The sequence below is a fragment of the Mesoplodon densirostris genome, chromosome 1 (genome assembly GCF_025265405.1).
Source record: "Mesoplodon densirostris isolate mMesDen1 chromosome 1, mMesDen1 primary haplotype, whole genome shotgun sequence".
Taxonomy (NCBI): domain Eukaryota; kingdom Metazoa; phylum Chordata; class Mammalia; order Artiodactyla; family Ziphiidae; genus Mesoplodon; species Mesoplodon densirostris.
Genome location: NC_082661.1, coordinates 94,168,825 through 94,187,377, shown reverse-complemented (window position 1 = coordinate 94,187,377; position 18,553 = coordinate 94,168,825). Strand labels below are relative to the sequence as shown.

The 18,553-nt window shown below is 34.7% G+C and overlaps 1 protein-coding gene across 4 annotated transcripts in view; it reads left to right on the top strand.

Annotated features, from left to right (window-relative positions):
• The window catches only part of SCLT1 (sodium channel and clathrin linker 1), a 285,252-nt gene that overhangs the window by 119,449 nt on the left and 147,250 nt on the right, over positions 1-18,553 (top strand). The gene's annotated exons all lie outside the window — the stretch shown is intronic.

Below are 18,553 nucleotides of genomic sequence, written 5' to 3'. Positions count from 1 at the left end.
TCTATATTATGGTCCATTGGTTTAAAAATCATTGCATCAATAGACTTTACAGGAAAAACTCTAAATGACAAAAAAAGCATTTTTTCACATTTCATTCCCTTTAGTCATAATACTTAAAATTCAGAAGCTTAGTCATATAAGGTTTTTTTGCTGTGATTCTATCATGTAGAAATATCTTTAAATTGTAATGTAAATTTATATTTTACAAAAATTGTAAGTTACTGTTTGTTAAATGAACCTTGCTATTTACTTTTCCTACCATCATGTATTTTGCCCTGCAAATGCATTATGTTGGTTTTATTTTAAAGGAAAACTTATTTCACGAAATTATTTTTTATTTTACTAAATTTTATATACCAGTTTTCATATTTTTATCTTATTACCTTCATGAACTTTTAAATTTAATTTAATAAATTTACCTTCTTTACCCCTAGACATTTTTACTTGTTGGCTCTTATTTAGTTCTTATTTCTTTCAAAGTTATTGATTTTGCAATTTAAAATGATTTATTTAATTGCAAGATCTTCTTCCTCTGTTTTTCAAAATAGAAGTAGCTTTTTAAATTATAATAGTAATGGAAGTTCATTATAAAAATACTTTAGGTAGTATGAAAATATATCATATTGCAGTACAATTCTGACAGTAAGTTATTACAGACTACACAGGTTAATAGCACAATCCCCAGTGTGACTACACTCACTCAGATGCCAGCCACAAGTTCAGGGATCCCCAGGCCACTCACACCTCTGACCAATTGAATACAAATGTGGGTGTTCTCACTAACCCCCAGGCTCAATAGTTCTTGAAAATGGCTCAGAGAACTCAGGAAAGCACCATACTTGTGATTAAAATTTTATTATAAAGGATATAAATCAAAACCAGCCAAAAGAAGAGACTTAACTAGGTGAGATCTAGGAAGGTCCCAAAAGCAGAGCTTCTGTTTCCTCTGCCCATGGAATCAGGGTGTGTCAACATCCTGGCACAGCAGTGTGTTCGCTAACCAGGAATCTCACCTAAACCTCAGTGTCCTGAGTTTTTATTGGGGTTTCATTATGTGCATTTGACTTATATTCAATGTAAATAAATTTATATTACAATTAAATGGTATTTATAATGACTGCATCATAGAGCAAAACCTTATATGAATAAGCTGAATTTTAAGTATTATGACTGATCAAATGAATCATTGATCACTTGATTGAACTTAATCTCCAGACCTCCTTCCCTCCCTGAGAGTCAGGAGGTTGGGCCTATATCACGTGGCTCAAAGCTCCAACCCTCTAATTACATGGGGCCTACCATGAGTCATCTCATTAGCATAAACTCAGGGGTAGTCCCAAGTGCCTACCATGAATAACAAAGATACTGCTATTACTTGGGAAATTCCAAGGGTTTATATTCTCCATCCTAGAAACTTAGACAAAGACCAGACAAATTCTTTATTATACAACTCTTTTTAAGTGGAAAATAAAAATCTCATAATTCCATTATTTAGAGTTAACTATTACTAACTTTTTAAATGTATAACTTAGGTTTGTGTATTTAAGTATTTTAGTTTAAAAAAAGGGGGGATGATATACACACTGTCTAATAGCCTAGTTGTTTTTTCTTATAGATTATATGAATATCATACCAATATTATCAACCATAACATTATATAGTATACTATTATATGGATGTGCTATATTTATTAGTTAAATTCTTATTCACTTTCCACTGTGAAAAAGGCTACTTTTTCATTGAACATTACAATTAGAGCAGTTTTAGAACAGCAAATACATAATAGTTAGCCATAAGTTAGTCTTAGATGTTATTATTGTTTATTGTTATTATTAAATAAAATTTTAGTACTACTAAAGAAATTAAAGTGAATCTTATCTAATTAAGACATTTAAAAGAAAGGCCAACTTGGTTGAATGTTTTGTTATACATTTTTTTAAACTTCCTTTTAAAATTGTTTTATGAGGGCTTCCCTGGTGGCTCAGTGGTTGAGAGTCCGCCTGCCGATGCAGCAGACACGGGTTCGTGCCCCAGTCCGGGAGGATCCCATATGCCACGGAGCGGCTGGGCCCGTGAGCCATGGCCACTGAGCCTGCACGTCCGGAGCCTGTGCTCCGCAATGGGAGAGGCCACAACAGTGAGAGGCCCACGTACCTCAAAAAAAAAAAAAATTGTTTTATGATAAAAACACTAGACCCTAAAGCATAAACTGACAGAAATATAAGGCATGGCAGAACAAGTCCATAATCATAGTAAGGATTTTAGCTCTTTAGGTGACTGATAGATATAGAAGATGTGATTTATGTGATTAACAACTTGATCTAACAGACATCTCTGAAACATTGAATCCATTTACTTAATGAATATCTAGCAAGCACCTACTATTGCCAGGCTCTACACCTGGGGTATATCAATGTATAATACAGTTGAAGACTTCTGTCCTTTTGGAACTTACATCTAGCAGGAGCAAGCAGACAATAAACAATATCTCAGTAGGTTAGGAGGCAATTAGTGCTAGAGAAGAACAAAACAAAACAAAAGATCAGGATGAGAGATCTGGAGTGCTAGGGGCAGTGGTAAAGTTGCAGTTTATTTTTAATAGAGTATTCAAAGTAAACCTCCCTAAGAGGTTGAGATTTGAACAAAGACTTGAAGGATGTGAACAAATAATCCATGCAATACAAGGAAAGTGTCTAGAGTAAAGAACTTGCCATTGCAGAGGTGGAAATGTGCTTGGGGAACAGCGAGGAAGCTAGATGCTTCTTATCTATTGCTGAGTAACAAACCATTGCAAAACTTGGTGACTCAAAACAATAACTTATTTAGATTATGATTTGGGAGAGAAGAGAACAGGTTTTCTGGTCTGGGCCTGCAGGGCTGATATCTACTGAACTTGTCTATTTGTCTCTAGCCAGCTGGTCGGTCTGCTAGCAGGATGGTCTGGTAGTTGGCAGCAGATGATAAACCTGTCTGGCAATTGGCAGTCTCTTCACCAGGTCAACAGGCACATCTTACTTCTTCACTTGGCCATTCCCCAGAATAGCAAGACAGCAAATCCCAAAGTACAAATACTTTCCAAGTCTCTCTTGGATCATATTGGGTTGACCAAAAAGTGCCTTTGGTTTTTAAATAAGAATAAAAGACACATTTTTCATTTTCACCAAGAACTTTATTGAACAATGTATTCACCCTTTTGTTTCACTACCTTCTGCCATTTTTCAGGCAGCTTCATAATTCCATCTTCCCAAAACTTTTTATCTTTTTGAGCAAAGAACTATTCCAGATGTCTTTTACAGTCTTCCAGGGAATTGAAATTCATTCCATTAAGAGAATTTTGTAAAGACTGAAATAAATGGAAATCTGAAGGTGTAATATCTGGTGAATATGGCAGATGAATCAGAAGTTCCCAGCCAAGCTGTAACCGTATTTTACCTGGTCATCAAAGAAACATGCGGTCTTGCATTATCCTGATGGAAGATTGTACATTTTCTGTTGACTAATTCTGGATGCTTTTCATCGACTGCTGCTTTCAGTTGGTCTAACTGGGAGCAGTACTTATTGGAATTAATCGTTTGGTTTTCCGGAAGGAGCTCATAATAGAGGACTCCCTTCCAATCCTACCATATACACAACATCACCTTCTTTGGATGAAGACCGGCCTTTGGTGTGATTGATGGTGGTTCATTTCACTTGCCCCATGATCTCTTCCATTCCACATTATTGTGCAGTATCCACTTTTCATCACCCGTCACAATTTGTTTTAAAAATGGAACGTTTTCATTACTTTTAAGTAGAGAATCGCATGTGGAAATATGGTCAAGGTTTTCTTCACTTATGTGGAACCCAAACATCAAAGCAATGAACATAACCAAGCTGGTGCAAATGATTTTCAACACTCGATTTGGATATTTTGAGTATTTTGGCCATCTCCCGCGTGGTATAACATTGATTATTCTCACTTAATGTCTCTATTTGATCGCTATCAACTTCAACTGGTCTACCTGACCGTGGAGGATCGTCCAGCAAGAAATCTCCAGCATGAAACTTCACAAACCACATTTGACATGTTCAGTCAGTCACAGCACCTTCTCCATACACTGCACAAACCTTTTTTGTGTTCCATTTTTACCTTTTATGAAATAAATAAAGCATAATATGCCAAAAATGTTGCTTTTTTCCTTCCATCTTCAATATTAAAACGGCTACACAAAAATTCACCAATTTTGATGTCTTTTTTTAAATGCACACTGATATGACAGCTGTCACATACAATCTAATAAAATTGTTTCAAATGAAGTTAAAGACAACTAAGTGTTACTAGAGCCATCTTACGGAAAAAACTGAATGAACCTTTTAACCAACCCGATATTTGGTAATTTCTCATGGCAAAGTAAGTCACATGGTCAACCCAAATTCAAAGGATAGGGGAAAAAATACCCCTTTTGATGGGAAGATTTTCAACATCATGTTGCAAAGACGTGAATAAGAGAGGGAAGAATTTTGGACCACTTTTACAGTTTCCCACACTAGTATATCTGGAACACAGTAAACTAGGAGAGGGTAGTAGGAGATAAGGTCAGAAATGTTACAGACGGTGGGAAACAAGGTGATATGGGGCCTTGTAGGCCATCGTGAGGACTTTGATTTTTTACTATGGATGAAATAGAAATAGGTTTTAACAGAAGATTGACATGATCTGATTTATATTTTAATGGGATTGATCACTCTGACTGCCGTATTGAAAATAGACTTGTAGAGAGGCAAAACATAGAAGCAGGGAGACTCGTTCCAGCTGTATATCAGTTAAATACCCAAAGTAGTTTATGAGTGTACGTGTTCTGAAAAATGTTAGAAATAATAACCTTAGTACCTAAAGAGAAAAAAAAGGTTTAACTAGGTGTTGAGTTATAGTAAACATTATTATTAAAAATCAATTGTGAGGAGATGGATCAGTGCTTTTGCCTGTTCCTCCTGCTAAGAACAACTAAAACCCCAGGACATAAATACAAAACAAACATAGGAAGACCGAAAGGTGGAGAGAAGAAAGCAGATTGGCTAGGTGCCTCAGGATCCAAGGAATGACACTGTGGTTGGTTCCCTTGACTTTTTGATTTGAGTTTTGTTTTTGCTTTTTTGCCCCATATATCCCAGAGTTGGAACAGAAGAAGCCAGCAATCTGACAATACCATCAAGGCACAGACCAAAAATGAAAAGTGCCAACAAAGACTTTCTCCCTCTAGCCAAAGGACCAGGAAAGGAGAAGCCAAGCATGACAAAAAACTTTGAACAATCTCTCTACTCTAGCCAGGTACCAAAGGAAAAACACTATGGACCCACCTGTACCCATCCTAGAAAGGCCTAGTAGGGAGTTTGGACTTCTATCTCTACCTCGCAGTAAAAGACAGCACCTTATTCCCCCAAAAGAAAGGCATCAGAGGAAATAAACTAAAATAATCTAAAATCTATTTGATAGGTTTCTATCAAAGTCACTCATCATGCCAAGAATCAGGAAAATCTCAATTCAAATGAGAAAGACAATCAGTAGACCCAACACTTAGATGGCAGAGATGCTAAAATTATGTGACAAAAATTTTAAACAGCCACCATAAAATGCATTAATGAGAAATTATGAACAAACGTGAAACAAATGAAAAACATTCCCAACAAGGAAATGGAAAGTCTCAGCAAGGAAATACAGGATATACAGATGAACTAAATGGAAAATTTAATTGGTTGGGAACATTAAATTCTCTAATGAGAATAAGTCTTCCCACATTTTTAAAATCAATCTTAATAGAGTTCATATTAAAACCCCTATAGTGTGTGTGTGTATGTGTGTGAGAGAGAAACTTGATAATCTAATCCTAGCATCATGAAATGGTAAAGTGTCATTTATGAAAACAATTCTATAGAAGAATAAAATGCAATGTTATTTACAAGAACTTGAGTTGGCAACATAGAACAGAAGGAAGAATATATGTATAGTTTAGTACATGACAGGTGGCATTATCAATCAGTAGGGAAACAATTATGTTAGGAATTGTTGCTATCTATGGAAAAAAAAGTGTGAAGTTTTGCTTTTCACATTTAGGCATTTACATGGTTTTATGGATTAAATAAATAAATGTAAAAATCAAAAGCTTTGTAGATTTTAAAATATCTGAAAATTTCCCTTTAATAAATTTTGCTAGGGAAGTACTTCTTAATCAAAATTTAAATGCAAGCCAAAAAGGAAAAGATTGATATATTTGAGTATGTTAAAATGTAAAACTTCTGTTACAAAAATTAATGTAAGTCAAATGAAAAGGCAACCCACAGTCTGTGAGAAGACATTTGCAATGCACATAACTGACAGCATATTACTGTTGAGGATACATTACCTAAGCATCAATAAAAATAAAAATCCGTAGACTATTGGGCAAAGGATATGAACAAACATTTCAGAAGTCATAGCAGTCAGGAAAATGCAAGTTAAATAATGAGATACTACATCAGACCCAGTTATCAATGTCAAAAATATAGTGTGGAGTGTAATAACAAGGTACAAAAGAAGACTGCAGTATTATGCAATTCATATACATTTCAAATGTTTTACTCAAGAATGTGTATTGATTATGTATATGTATGTTTTAGTTATATAATATAGTTATATATTCATATTGTCATATATAGTAAAATACTTTAAAAGTACATGTGTGTACATATATATATACACATATTCGTATATATATAGTGTGTGTGTGCACGCGCATATGCTATTAAAGAATTAAATAAAAACATTTCCAGGGCTTCCCTTGTGGTGCAGTGGTTGAGAATCCGCCTGCCGATGCGGGGGACACGGGTTCGTGCCCCGGTCCAGGAGGATCCCACATGCCGTGGAGCAGCTGGGCCCGTGAGCCATGGCCGCTGAGCCTGTGCGTCCGGAGCCTGTGCTCCGCAACGGGAGAGGCCACAACAGTGAGAGGCCCACGTACTGAAAAAAGAAAAAAAAAAAAAAAAAAACATTTCCAGAAATAATATGCCCTAATTTCAAGTTAGTGATTATGTCTAGTGATTATCTACAAGTAGACTATTTATAGAAGTAGGGAATTATAGGTAGCCTAGGTGTCTGTCACTAAGGAAATGGATAGTAAAATGTGGTAATTGCATCCCATGGAATACTGTGCATCATTTAGAAACATGTATTTACATGTAAAGATGTAGAAACAGCAACATAGGTAGATCTAGAAAACAAGGTTTATATTAAGAAAGTAAAAAGAGACATGGGTCTATAGTACAAAAACACATGCATGCAAATAACAATGTATGTTTTACCAGTATATGTATATATCCATGGATATATCATATTTTAATGTGAACCTACAAAATGAAGGGGAATGAGAGAGCAACTGGGAATGAAGAGAAAACAATGAAAATAAATAAGAGCAGGTCTTTCACAGCTAATGGTCATGGGTAGATAATGGGGTTATGGAAAGAATACTGTGATTAACTCAACTCTGCACTCAAGGTTCAAAAAAGAGTAGAAGAAAAAAGAGAATATGAGAGTTATGGTATATGTGAGATAAGTCTGGGTGTGGAGATTTTGGAAGGAAAATGAGTAAGGAAACTGGTTCATAAAGACCGCTATGATATGATGATAATGAAAATAGAAAATAAAAATGCAAATAAAAGGCTATATATAGAGAAAATGGTGATATTGGGCTAAAGGATGGGAAAAATCATGAAAATTTATGGCTAAAGTTATCTTAATCATTTAGTTCAAGTTCCTAAATTTATGGAAGAAAACCAAACTGAACCAAAGTCTCAGAAAGTGTCTTGTCCAGGGTTGCACCACAAATTCAAAGAGGAGCCAAATTAGAACTTGAATCTTGTAATTGCTCATCTAGTGAGTTTCTAAGCTGGACTTTCTGACAGTATTCACAGCAGTAAGGTTGATTGTTAAAGAAAGAATGATGAGTGGATACATTGTTTTTTGACAACTGTGTCATTTGGCTTTTGGACATTTGGGCCTAAAGATTATAAATTGGAGATTAACAAAGCTAGTTTGGGTTTTCTAAAGCCTAAAATGTCTTAAGTGTTTAATTGTCCATGAGCAACTTTGCCATAATATTTACTGACAATATTCCATAGCTTAACACTAAGCAGTTCAGAGTTGTATACATAAAACTATGCTTGCTTTTCCTGCCACAGATTTGAAGGAACATAAGGATAAGCAGATGCTTCTTTTAGGGAAAAGGATGTTGCTTTCAAGTTTGACAGATTCTGAATGATGGGCATATTGATATTACCAGAATTTAGGTTTTGAGATGCCCTATATATCCATGCCAAGAATAACTACATTAGAAACTCTTTAAACACTAGCTTTGTTTAAGTTTGTACTTAAACTGAAAACATATTAGTTTCATTTGTTGTCTGATGTTATGGTGCAAAAAAAAATGAGAATCATGTGAATTTATAATTAAAGCTTTTATCATTTTCCTTTTTGAGAGTTTCTGCTGATACCCTATCATAGCAAAGAAAACTTGTCAGCCTAGTTTCAAAGAACCTTCATTCACCTGGTCCTTCCCAACCCTCTACTTATGTATAATAGTCATTTTGCTGTTTCTCATGGAAGAACTTTTGGTTCCTTCCTTTTTGTCTTTGATCATTATTCTGGTTTGTAGAAAATTTATAATTTTATAAATCTGGTTAAAACTTGCCTTCTCCAGGAAGACATCTCTGGTTCATTCCGCCAGATTTTTACTCTTCTTGTGAATATACTGAGCATTTATTCATTTTAACTGAGATTGTATGCTATTTTTCTTCAGGTGATTTTTTGCATATATATTTGTTATAATGTGTATCTAGCTGAGTTATGGAAATATTTTTCAAGCCATATGTGCTCAGATTTCATATCTGCCTTGTAAAATCTTTGAAGGAAAGGATTTCATTTGTGTATATCTTTCAGGAATAACCAATAGTACCTTCGTAAAAGAATGTACTGTAAAGATTGACTCTAAAGCATTTGCACAGGGGTTCATATTACCCTCTCATCAGAGTGGCATTATCAGAATATTTATTAGAAAAATCTTTTAGCCACTAAGGAATGATCTCATTAGCAGCCATAGATAACTGTTTTCATATAAACAATCTATAATTTATCAATCTATTTATTTTGTATTTTTTGAGAACTTATAGACGTATGTGCTCTGAGTTTAGAAATAGTCTTTAATAAGTTTATGTATGATATGACAGCCTCAAAATTGTTGAAATTTGACCTGTTTCATCTCATTTACACTTTTGTGGCTTCAATAATAACTAAAGGTAAGAGCCCATTAAATTTTTGTAGCTTGAGGTTCTCCTGGTTATCTCCACCCAGATAGGTCAGTAGCACTCAACTAAGCTTGTTATTATATCTCCTGAATTTTCCCTTTGTATTTATAAATGGCATCATCCAGTTTCTGCTTCAGAAAACTAGGACGTATCCTAAATTCTTTTCTGTCCCAACTCTACCTTCTAAATGTCTCTCAGATCCTTCACCTCTGCATCATTATATTATTATTGCCTTTGCTCAATCTGTCATCTCATCTGAGCTACTGCACTAACCTCCAATTTGGCTTACCTCTTCTCCATCTTCCTTTTTTGTACTATCATCAAAGTGATCTTTCAAAAATAGAATCTGAACATGTCAATCTCCTTCAGTGGCTACAAAATGTCTATGGTATATAATCCAAATTTTCTAGCATGACATGAAGTCTTCTATGACCTGACCCCTGGCTACTTAACTCTATATCTTGTCACCCTGCATCTCAATTTCCTGAACTGTTGTTAGTTTCCCAAGCAAGCCATGCTATTTTATAAATCCCTACTTTTGCTCACGTTGTTCAGGCTGCCTAAAATGCCCTTTCCTGATAAATATCTTCTCAGCTTTCAAGGTTCAGAAGTGTGCTATCTTCTAGAAATCATTTTCTGAATCTTCGTTTCTTCCTCCCCAGGTAGAGCCAAACATGCCTTCCTTTGTGCCTCAGCTGTAGACTGCACATGTATCTGTCACAATATTTTTAACACTTTAATGTACTTAATTCTTTACAAATCAATCTCTCTTTGCTAGTTTTTAAGCTCCTTAAAGGCGTGGATCATAATTTAGCCGTTTTTACCTTGCCATCATCTAAGACAGTGCTAGATACATGGCAACTGCTCAAAAAAACATTTTTGAATCATTAAGTCAGTTAATTAATTAAATTGCACTTCACCAGAGGGGCAAAGCTGAACTAATTTACGTGGGTTTTCTATTTGTGTATTTCGCCATTGATCTTTTGGGGCACGACTGTCATTATTTAGAAAATTATATTTTATATTCTTCACCCATGCAGTAATATGTGTCCAGTTAGTAGTCCTGTGTGATGAAGTCTCGCGCCATCCTCCTTTATCTTGCCCAGTCGTGAATCATCATTTTGTCCACTGTATCCCGCCGTATCCCATCACTTATGGGGTCTCGACTATCAGATTGACACTCGGTACTGCAGTGCTTGTGTTCAAGTAACCCTTACTTTACTTAATAGTGGCCCCAAAGCACACAAGTAGTGATGCTGGCAATTCATATATGCCAGAGAGAAACTTTAAAGTGCTTCCTTTAATGAAGAGGTGAAATCTCTCTATTTAATAAATAAAGAAAAAAATCTTCTGCCGAGGTTGCTAATATCAATGGTAGAAACGAATCTTCTATCCGTAAAATTGTGAAGAAGGAGAAAGAAATTCAGGCTGATTTTGCTGTTGCACCTCAAACTGCAAAAGTTACAGCCACAGTACATGATAAGTGTTAGTTAAGATGAAAAAGGCATTAAATTTGTACAATGAGAGAGAGAGAAAAAGACCACATTCACATAACTTTTATTACAGTATATTGTTATAATTGTTTTATTAGTTATTGTCAGTAATCTCTTGTTGTGCCCAATTTTAACTTTACCATAGATGCGTACGTATAGGAAAAAACATGGTATACATAAGGCTCAGTACAATCTACAGTTTCAGGCATCCTCTGAGAGTCTTGGAACGTATGGGGACTACTGTATATGTACCTTTGCGAGGTAATAGTTTTATTTTAGCTGAGGTAACAGATTTTTCTCAGATGTTTCATGTTCCAATTTGAATAATATTGCATCTTTTATTATAAAAATACTATGGAAATCTGGAATTCATGGATCACTAGTTTTTATTCATAGTGTCTCTTGGAAACTGTCCCATGTGAGAAATGGCCCTGAGCAGATGTGCTTAGTCATAAGAATTGCCAGACAGTTCCTTATGTGTTGGCAGCTAGTTTTCTGAGCATAGAAAACATGTTTTAAGATAAAAAATAGGTTTTTGCTGTCAGTTTCCTGTCTCTTCACACTGTTTTACTTTAATGTTATTTAAGGGGTTAGTTGGTCACCCTTTATTCCAAACTGTTTGTATCTTTCCCACTTAATCTTTCAGGGGCGTAAAGAAGAATATGAGACTTTACTTCTAGAACCTACTGGTCAAGAGCAGAAACAAATTCATAACTTCATTGTTTGGAACTTTTGCCTCTAATAGGTGATTACTAGTTTATTTCAAAATATGTAGTTTACTGATAATTATAATTTTATTTTGCAAACACTCCATATTTGCACACCTAACCTAAAAGTGCACTTCTGTGTGGTGTGAAGTATAAAGAGCATAGGTTTTGAAGTCAGACAGCTCTAGATTAGTATTCTTATTTTTAATTTTCTATTGACTTGGGCAGGTTGCTTAACTGAATGAATTTTACTTTTTTTAATTTTATTTTTTTAAAAATTTTTATTGGAGTATATTTGATTTACAGTGTTGTGTTAGTTTCAGGTGTACAGCAAAGTAAGTCAGTTATACATATACATGTATCCACTTTTTTTAGATTCTTTTCCCATATAGGCCATTACAGAGTATTGAGTAGAGTATCCTGTGCTATACAGTAGGTTCTTATTAGTTATTTTATATATAGTAGTGTGTACATGTCAATCTTGATCTCACAATTTCTTAATCTCTGCAGTAGAAATAAAATGAGCTTCCTTGAGTGTTGCAGTGTACTATAATTCTTATTGTCTTTGCTCTTCTCTATTCTACTTTAGTATCCAACCTGTGTAGGTAGGCTTGTATGATATTTACAAATTAGTTGCTAATAGATTTACAAGTTAGTATTAATGTAATAAGTAGACAACAGATATTTCCCTCCCTTGCTCTGGAAATGAGCCTTACCTTTGTTGTCACTGCTATAATTTCTAGGAACATGTAGGCTCTGTATCCAGATTATCACACATCCAGTCATCACCACTATCATAGCTACCCCAAGCCGTCACACTCTCTTGCTTGCATTTGCCTCATCTCTGGTCTCCCTGCTTTCACTCTTATCCCACTGTTATTTATTCTCCACACACCAACCCAAGAAGTCTCCTCAAAGCATCAAACAAATCACATCACTCACCTGCTTACCACACTCAGTGGATTTCATTGCAACTGGAACAAATTCCAAAATTCTCACTATGCCTAAAGGCACATATATGATCTGACCTCTCTGCCTTCCTCTCTAACTACCCCGTACACTTTCTCTCTCTGATACATCCCAGCTAATTGTCACTTATTTAAGTACCTTTCTCATACTCTTTGCATTTATCATTAATTCCCTCTGCTGTAACTCTTTCACCTTAGATTTTTTTTAAATCGACCCCATTGTCCTTTAAACCTTAGCTCAAATGAATGGTCCTTTAGACAGGTTGTCACTGATGACCCAGGTCTCTCTCCCATTGTTATATATCATTTGCTTCATTGCATTATCACTTTGTGAAATCATCTCATTTATTTGTTTACATATTTACTGTCGGTCTCCCTCTAAAACAATGTAAACTTTATGAGGTCAGGGGCTTTGTCTCCCTTGTTTGCCACTGCATCACCAGTGCTGACAACAGTGCTTAGTGTAGTTAGGTGCTCAATAAAATAAGTGTAGGGCTCCAGAAATACAGTTAAAAACAAACAAACAAAAGCTGAGTGAGCCATGAACATGTGAAGCTCAACATGTCCAGATTACATTCATAGTGCCTGGCGTATTGTAAACATTCAATAAATATTTGTTCAAAGAATGGATGGATGGAATCTCTTAGATTCTGTCTCTGTAAAATCTGTCATCTCTCTCAGTGGAACCGCTTGCTTATTGTTACCATCACTCTAGTTAGACATTCCCTGCCTCTTACTCATTTAAATTCCTGAAGTGCAGCTCTGATTCCATTATTTGAGCAGCTCCCCATTGCCCTTAAATTAATACAGATCACCTCACTTGTCAATTAAGGTCATTGATATTGTAGCCCCCATTGCCTTTTCAGTCTTAGTTCCTTTCTTCCCTAAACAAGCCCTACACTTTCCTACCTTTATGCTTGAACTTACTTTGTTCCTTCCTGAAGTTTTTTCTTTGTCTCTGCTTGTGAGATTTACTGTTCCTCTGCCAATTCTTAATGTAAATACTTCCCACTTTAATATTCCCTGAACTAAATGCAAATGTACTCCCTACTCTGAATCGTAATACTGATACCTTATTTTAATCTTTTGTGATGCTTAAAGTATGCTCTGTGACCCTCCTAAAGATTACTGTATCTCACCTTTCTTTGTGTGTTTTGTATTACCTTAAAGAACACCTCCAGTGTTCCAAATACCACAGGCACATAGTAAACATTTTTTAAGTATGTCCACTGTGTAAACCTATTTAATAATAGAAAATGAATGTTCTCCACTTTGTCAGTGGTACCCAAAGTTATATAACTGTAAAATTGTATTTGGAATAATGATTTAAAATCTTCTTTTAAAGATAAACATATTGATTGTGCAGTTATTCTGTCAAATCTAAGGCAGTAGCTGTATACCAGAATCATCTATAGAGATTCTGAAAAACAGAGATGAGCAGGTACCATTCCCAGACATTCTGAATGAATAAGACTCAGAGACAAAGCTTGCTTTCATACAAAGGAAGTATAGAGAACTACTGCTAGTATGATGAAAAATTATATTCCAACATAAAACTTAGAATTTTGAACTACTTTGAATTGTATATAATTTTGAGTTATGTAAAAATTATACACAAATGAACTTTCATGACTGAGTAACCATTTTAAAGTTTTGAAAACTCAGTACATGGATTATTAGTATCTATTGCTTTTAGAGTTTCTTTGTAGGCTTCTGTCCTTTGAACAGTTTTAATTAGACTGCTATGAAAAATTCAAAGGAGAAAAAATTGAAATAAACGTTTTTCCAGTTTTCCTACTTACTATCCGTTTCCTAAAAGCAGAAGTGATGTTAAAAATTCAGAACTTTGTCTAAAATTGTTTGGAGATTTTCTAAACTTTTTAAGCACAAATGATTGGCTTTATTTTACTGGATACTTACAGAAGAACTTACTAAAGTAGCTAATGTATGCATTTTTCTTTTATTGTAAATTCTAAAATTTAGAATATGTATGTATGTATCAAATCCATAAAAACTAGTTTTATTTCTCTCAAAATATTATCACTTTTCATTGTATGAAAGAAATATTGTACACATTTCTAGAGTTCTCTTGATATGAGACTGCAAAAACAGACAAAAATTTACCTTAAAATGGACTCAGATCTCAAAAAAAATGGTATTAATATTTGAAGCACTTTAATCTCTGTACAAGTTAATGCTATAATTTAAATATATATTATATAAACTACATTTAATTATATACTCTGTTTTATGTTATATCTGGTTATACTTTGCTTAACAGAGCAAATCTTTGCTTTTTAAAGATCAAATCTCTTTAATATTATAAGTGATGAAAATTACATTAAAGAAAAATCTCAGAAATTTTAAATTCTTTGACATGGAAGCATACCTGGAAATGAAATAATGTGTTTTTAAAAATATTCCTTTGTAGGAATATAAGTATTCTTATTTATTATTTATCAAGTTTTTTAAATTTAATTTTATTTATTTATTAAACAGCAGGTTCTTATTAGGCATCTACTTTATACAAATTAGTGTATATATGTCAATCCCAATCTCCCAATTCATCCCAGGACCACCACCCCTCCCCTGCGACTTTCCTCTCTTGGTGTCCAATACATTTTGCTCTACATCTCTGTCTCTATTTCTGCCTTGCAAACTGGTTCATCTGTACCATTTTTCTAGATTCCACATATATACGTTAATAGACGATATTTGTTTTTCTCTTTCTGACTTGGTTCACTCTGTATGACAGTCTCTAGATCCATCTCAACAGATGACTCAATTTTGTTCCTTTTTATGGCTGAGTAATATTCCATTGTATATATGTACCACATCTTCTTTATCCATTCGTCTGTCGATGGGCATTTAGGTTGCTTCCATGACCTGGCTACTGTAAATAGTGCTGCAGTGAACATTGGGGTTCATGTGTCTCTTTGAATTATGGTTTTCTCAGGGTATATGCCCAGTAGTGGGATTGCTGGGTCATACGGTAATTCTATTTTTAGTTTTTTAAGGAACCTCCATACTGTTCTCCCTAGTGGCTGTATCCATTTACATTCCCACCAACACTGCAAGAGGGTTCCCTTTTCTCCACACCCTCTCCAGCATTTGCTGTTTGTAGATTTTCTGATGATGCCCATTCTAACTGGTGTGAGTTGATACCTCAATGTAGTTTTGATTTGCATTTCTCTAATAATTAGTGCTGTTGAGCAGCTTTTCACGTGCCTCTTGGCAATCTGTATATCTTCTTTGGAGAAATGTCTATTTAGGTCTTCTGCCCATTTTTTGATTGAGTTGTTTGTTTTTTTGATATTGAGCTGCATGAGCTCAATGCAGCTGTTTATATGTTTCAGAGATTAATGCTTTGTCGATTCGTTTTCAAATATTTACTCCCATACTGAGGGTTGTCTTTTCATCTTGTTTGTAGTTTCCTTTGCTGTGGAAAAGCTTTAAAGTTTCATTAGGTCCCATTTGTTTATTTTTCTTTTTATTTCCATTACTCCAGGAGGTGGATCAAAAAAGAGCTTGCTGTGATTTATGTCAAAGAGTGTTCTTCCTATGTTTGCCTCTAAGAGTTTCATAGTGTCCGGTCTTACATTTAGGTCTTTAATCCATTTTGAGTTTATTTTTGTGTATGATGTTAGGGAGTGTTCTAGTTTCATTATTTTACATGTAGGTGTCCAGTTTTCCTAGCACCACTATTGAAAAGAGTGTCTTTTCTCCATTGTATATCCTTGCCTCCTTTGTCATAGATTAGTTGACCATAGGTGCGTGGGTTTATCTCTGGGCTTTCTATCCTGTTCCATTGATCTACATTTCTGTTTTTGTGCCAGTACCATATTGTCTTGATTACTGTAGCTTTGTAGTATAGTCTGAAGTCAGGGAGTCTGATTCCTCCAGCTCCGTTTTTTTTCCCTCAAGTCTGCTTTGGCTATTCGGGGTCTTTTGTGTCTCCATACAAATTTTAAGATTTTTTGTTCTAGTTCTATAAAAACTGCTACTTGTAATTTGATAGCGATTGTGTTGAATCTGTAGATTGCCTTGGGTATTATAGTCATTTTCACAATGTTGCTTCTTCCAAATTAAGAACATGGTATATCTCTCCATCTGTTTGTGTCATCTTTGATTTCTTTCATCAGTGTCTTACAATTTTCTGAGTACAGGTCTTTTACCTCCTTAGGTAGGTTTATTCCTAGGTATTTTATTCTTTTTGTTACAATGGTGGATGGGATTGTTTCCTTAATTTCTCTTGCTGATCTTTCGTTGTTAGTGTATCAGAATGCAAGAGATTTCTGTGCATTAATTTTGTATCCTGCAACTTTATGAAATTCATTGATTAGCTCTAGTAGTTTTCTGGTGCCATCTTTAGGATTCTGTCTGTATAGTATCATGTCATCTGCAAAGAGTGACAGTTTTACTTCTTCTTTTCCAATTTGTATTCCTTTTATTTCTTTTTCTTTTCTGATTGCCAAAACTTCCAAAACTATGTTGAATAATAGCGGTGAGAGTGGACATCCTTGTCTTGTTCCTGATCTTAGAGGAAATGCTTTCAGTTTTTCACCATTGAGAATGATGCTTGCTGTGGGTTTGTTGTATATGGCCTTTATTATGGTGAGATAGTTTCCCTCTATGTCCACTTTCTGGAGAGTTTTTATCATAAATGGGTGTTGCATTTTGTCAAAAGCTTTTTCTGCATCTATTGAGATGATCATATGGTTTTTATCCTTCAGTTTGTTAATATGGTGTATCACATTGATTGATTTGTATATATTGAAGAATCCTTGCATCCCTGGGATAAATCCCACTTGATCATGGTGTATGAGCCTTTTAATGTGTTGTTGGATTCTGTTTTCTAGTGTTTTGTTGAGTATTTTTGCATCTATATTCATCAGTGTTATTGGTCTGTAATTTTCTTTTTTTTGTAGTATCTCTGTCTGGTTTTAGTATCAGGGTGATGGTGGCCTCATAGAATGAGTTTGAGAGTGTTCTTTCCTCTACAATTTTTTGGAAGAGTTTGAGGAGGATAAGTGTTAGCTCTTCTGTAAATATTTGATAGAATTCACCTCTGAAGCCATCTGTTCCTGGGCTTTTGTGTGTTGGAAGATTTTTAATCACAGTTTCAATTTCATTACTAGTGATTAGTCTGTTCATATTTTCTATTTCTTCTGGTTCAATCTTGGAAGATTATACCTTGCTAAGAATTTGTCCATTTCTTCCAGATTGTCCATTTTATTGGCATAGAGTTGCTTGTAGTAGTCTCTTATGATGCTCTGTTTTCTGCGGTGTCCATTGTAACTTCTCCTTTTCATTTCTAATTTTATTGATTTGAGTCCTCTCTTTTTCTTGATGAGTCTAACTAAAGTTTTATCCATTTGTTTATCTTCTCAAAAAAACATCTTTTAACTTTATTGATCTTCGCTATTGTTTACTTTGTTTCTATTTCGTTTTTTTCTGCTCTGATCTTAATGATTTCTTTTCTTCTACTAACTTTGGGTTTTGTTTGTTCTTCTTTCTCTAGTTCCTTTAGGTGTAAGTTTAGGTTGTTTATTTGAGATTTTTCTTGTTTCTTGAGATAGGATTGTATTGCTATAAACTTCCCTTTTAGAACTGCTTTTGCTGCATCCCATAGGTTTTGATGGTCGTGTTTTCTTTGTCATTTGTCTCTAGGTATTTTTTGATTTCCTCTTTGATTTCTTCAGTGATCTATTAGTTATTCAGTAGTGTATTGTTTAGCCTCCATGTGTTTGTGTTTTTTAAGTTTTTTCCCTGTAATTGATTTCTAATCTTATAGCGTAGTGGTCACAAAAGATGCTTGATATGATTTCAGTTTTCTTAAATTTACTGAGGCTTGATTTGTGACCCAAGACGTAATCTATCCTGGAAAATGTTCCATGTGCAGTTGAGAAGAAAGTGTAATCTGTTTTTGGATGGAATGTCATAGAGATGTCAATTAAATCTATCTGGTCTGTTATTTCATTTAAACCTTGTGTCCCTAATTAATTTTCTGTCTGGATGATCTGTCCACTGGTGTAAGTGAGGTGATAAAGTCCCCCACTATTATTGTGTTACT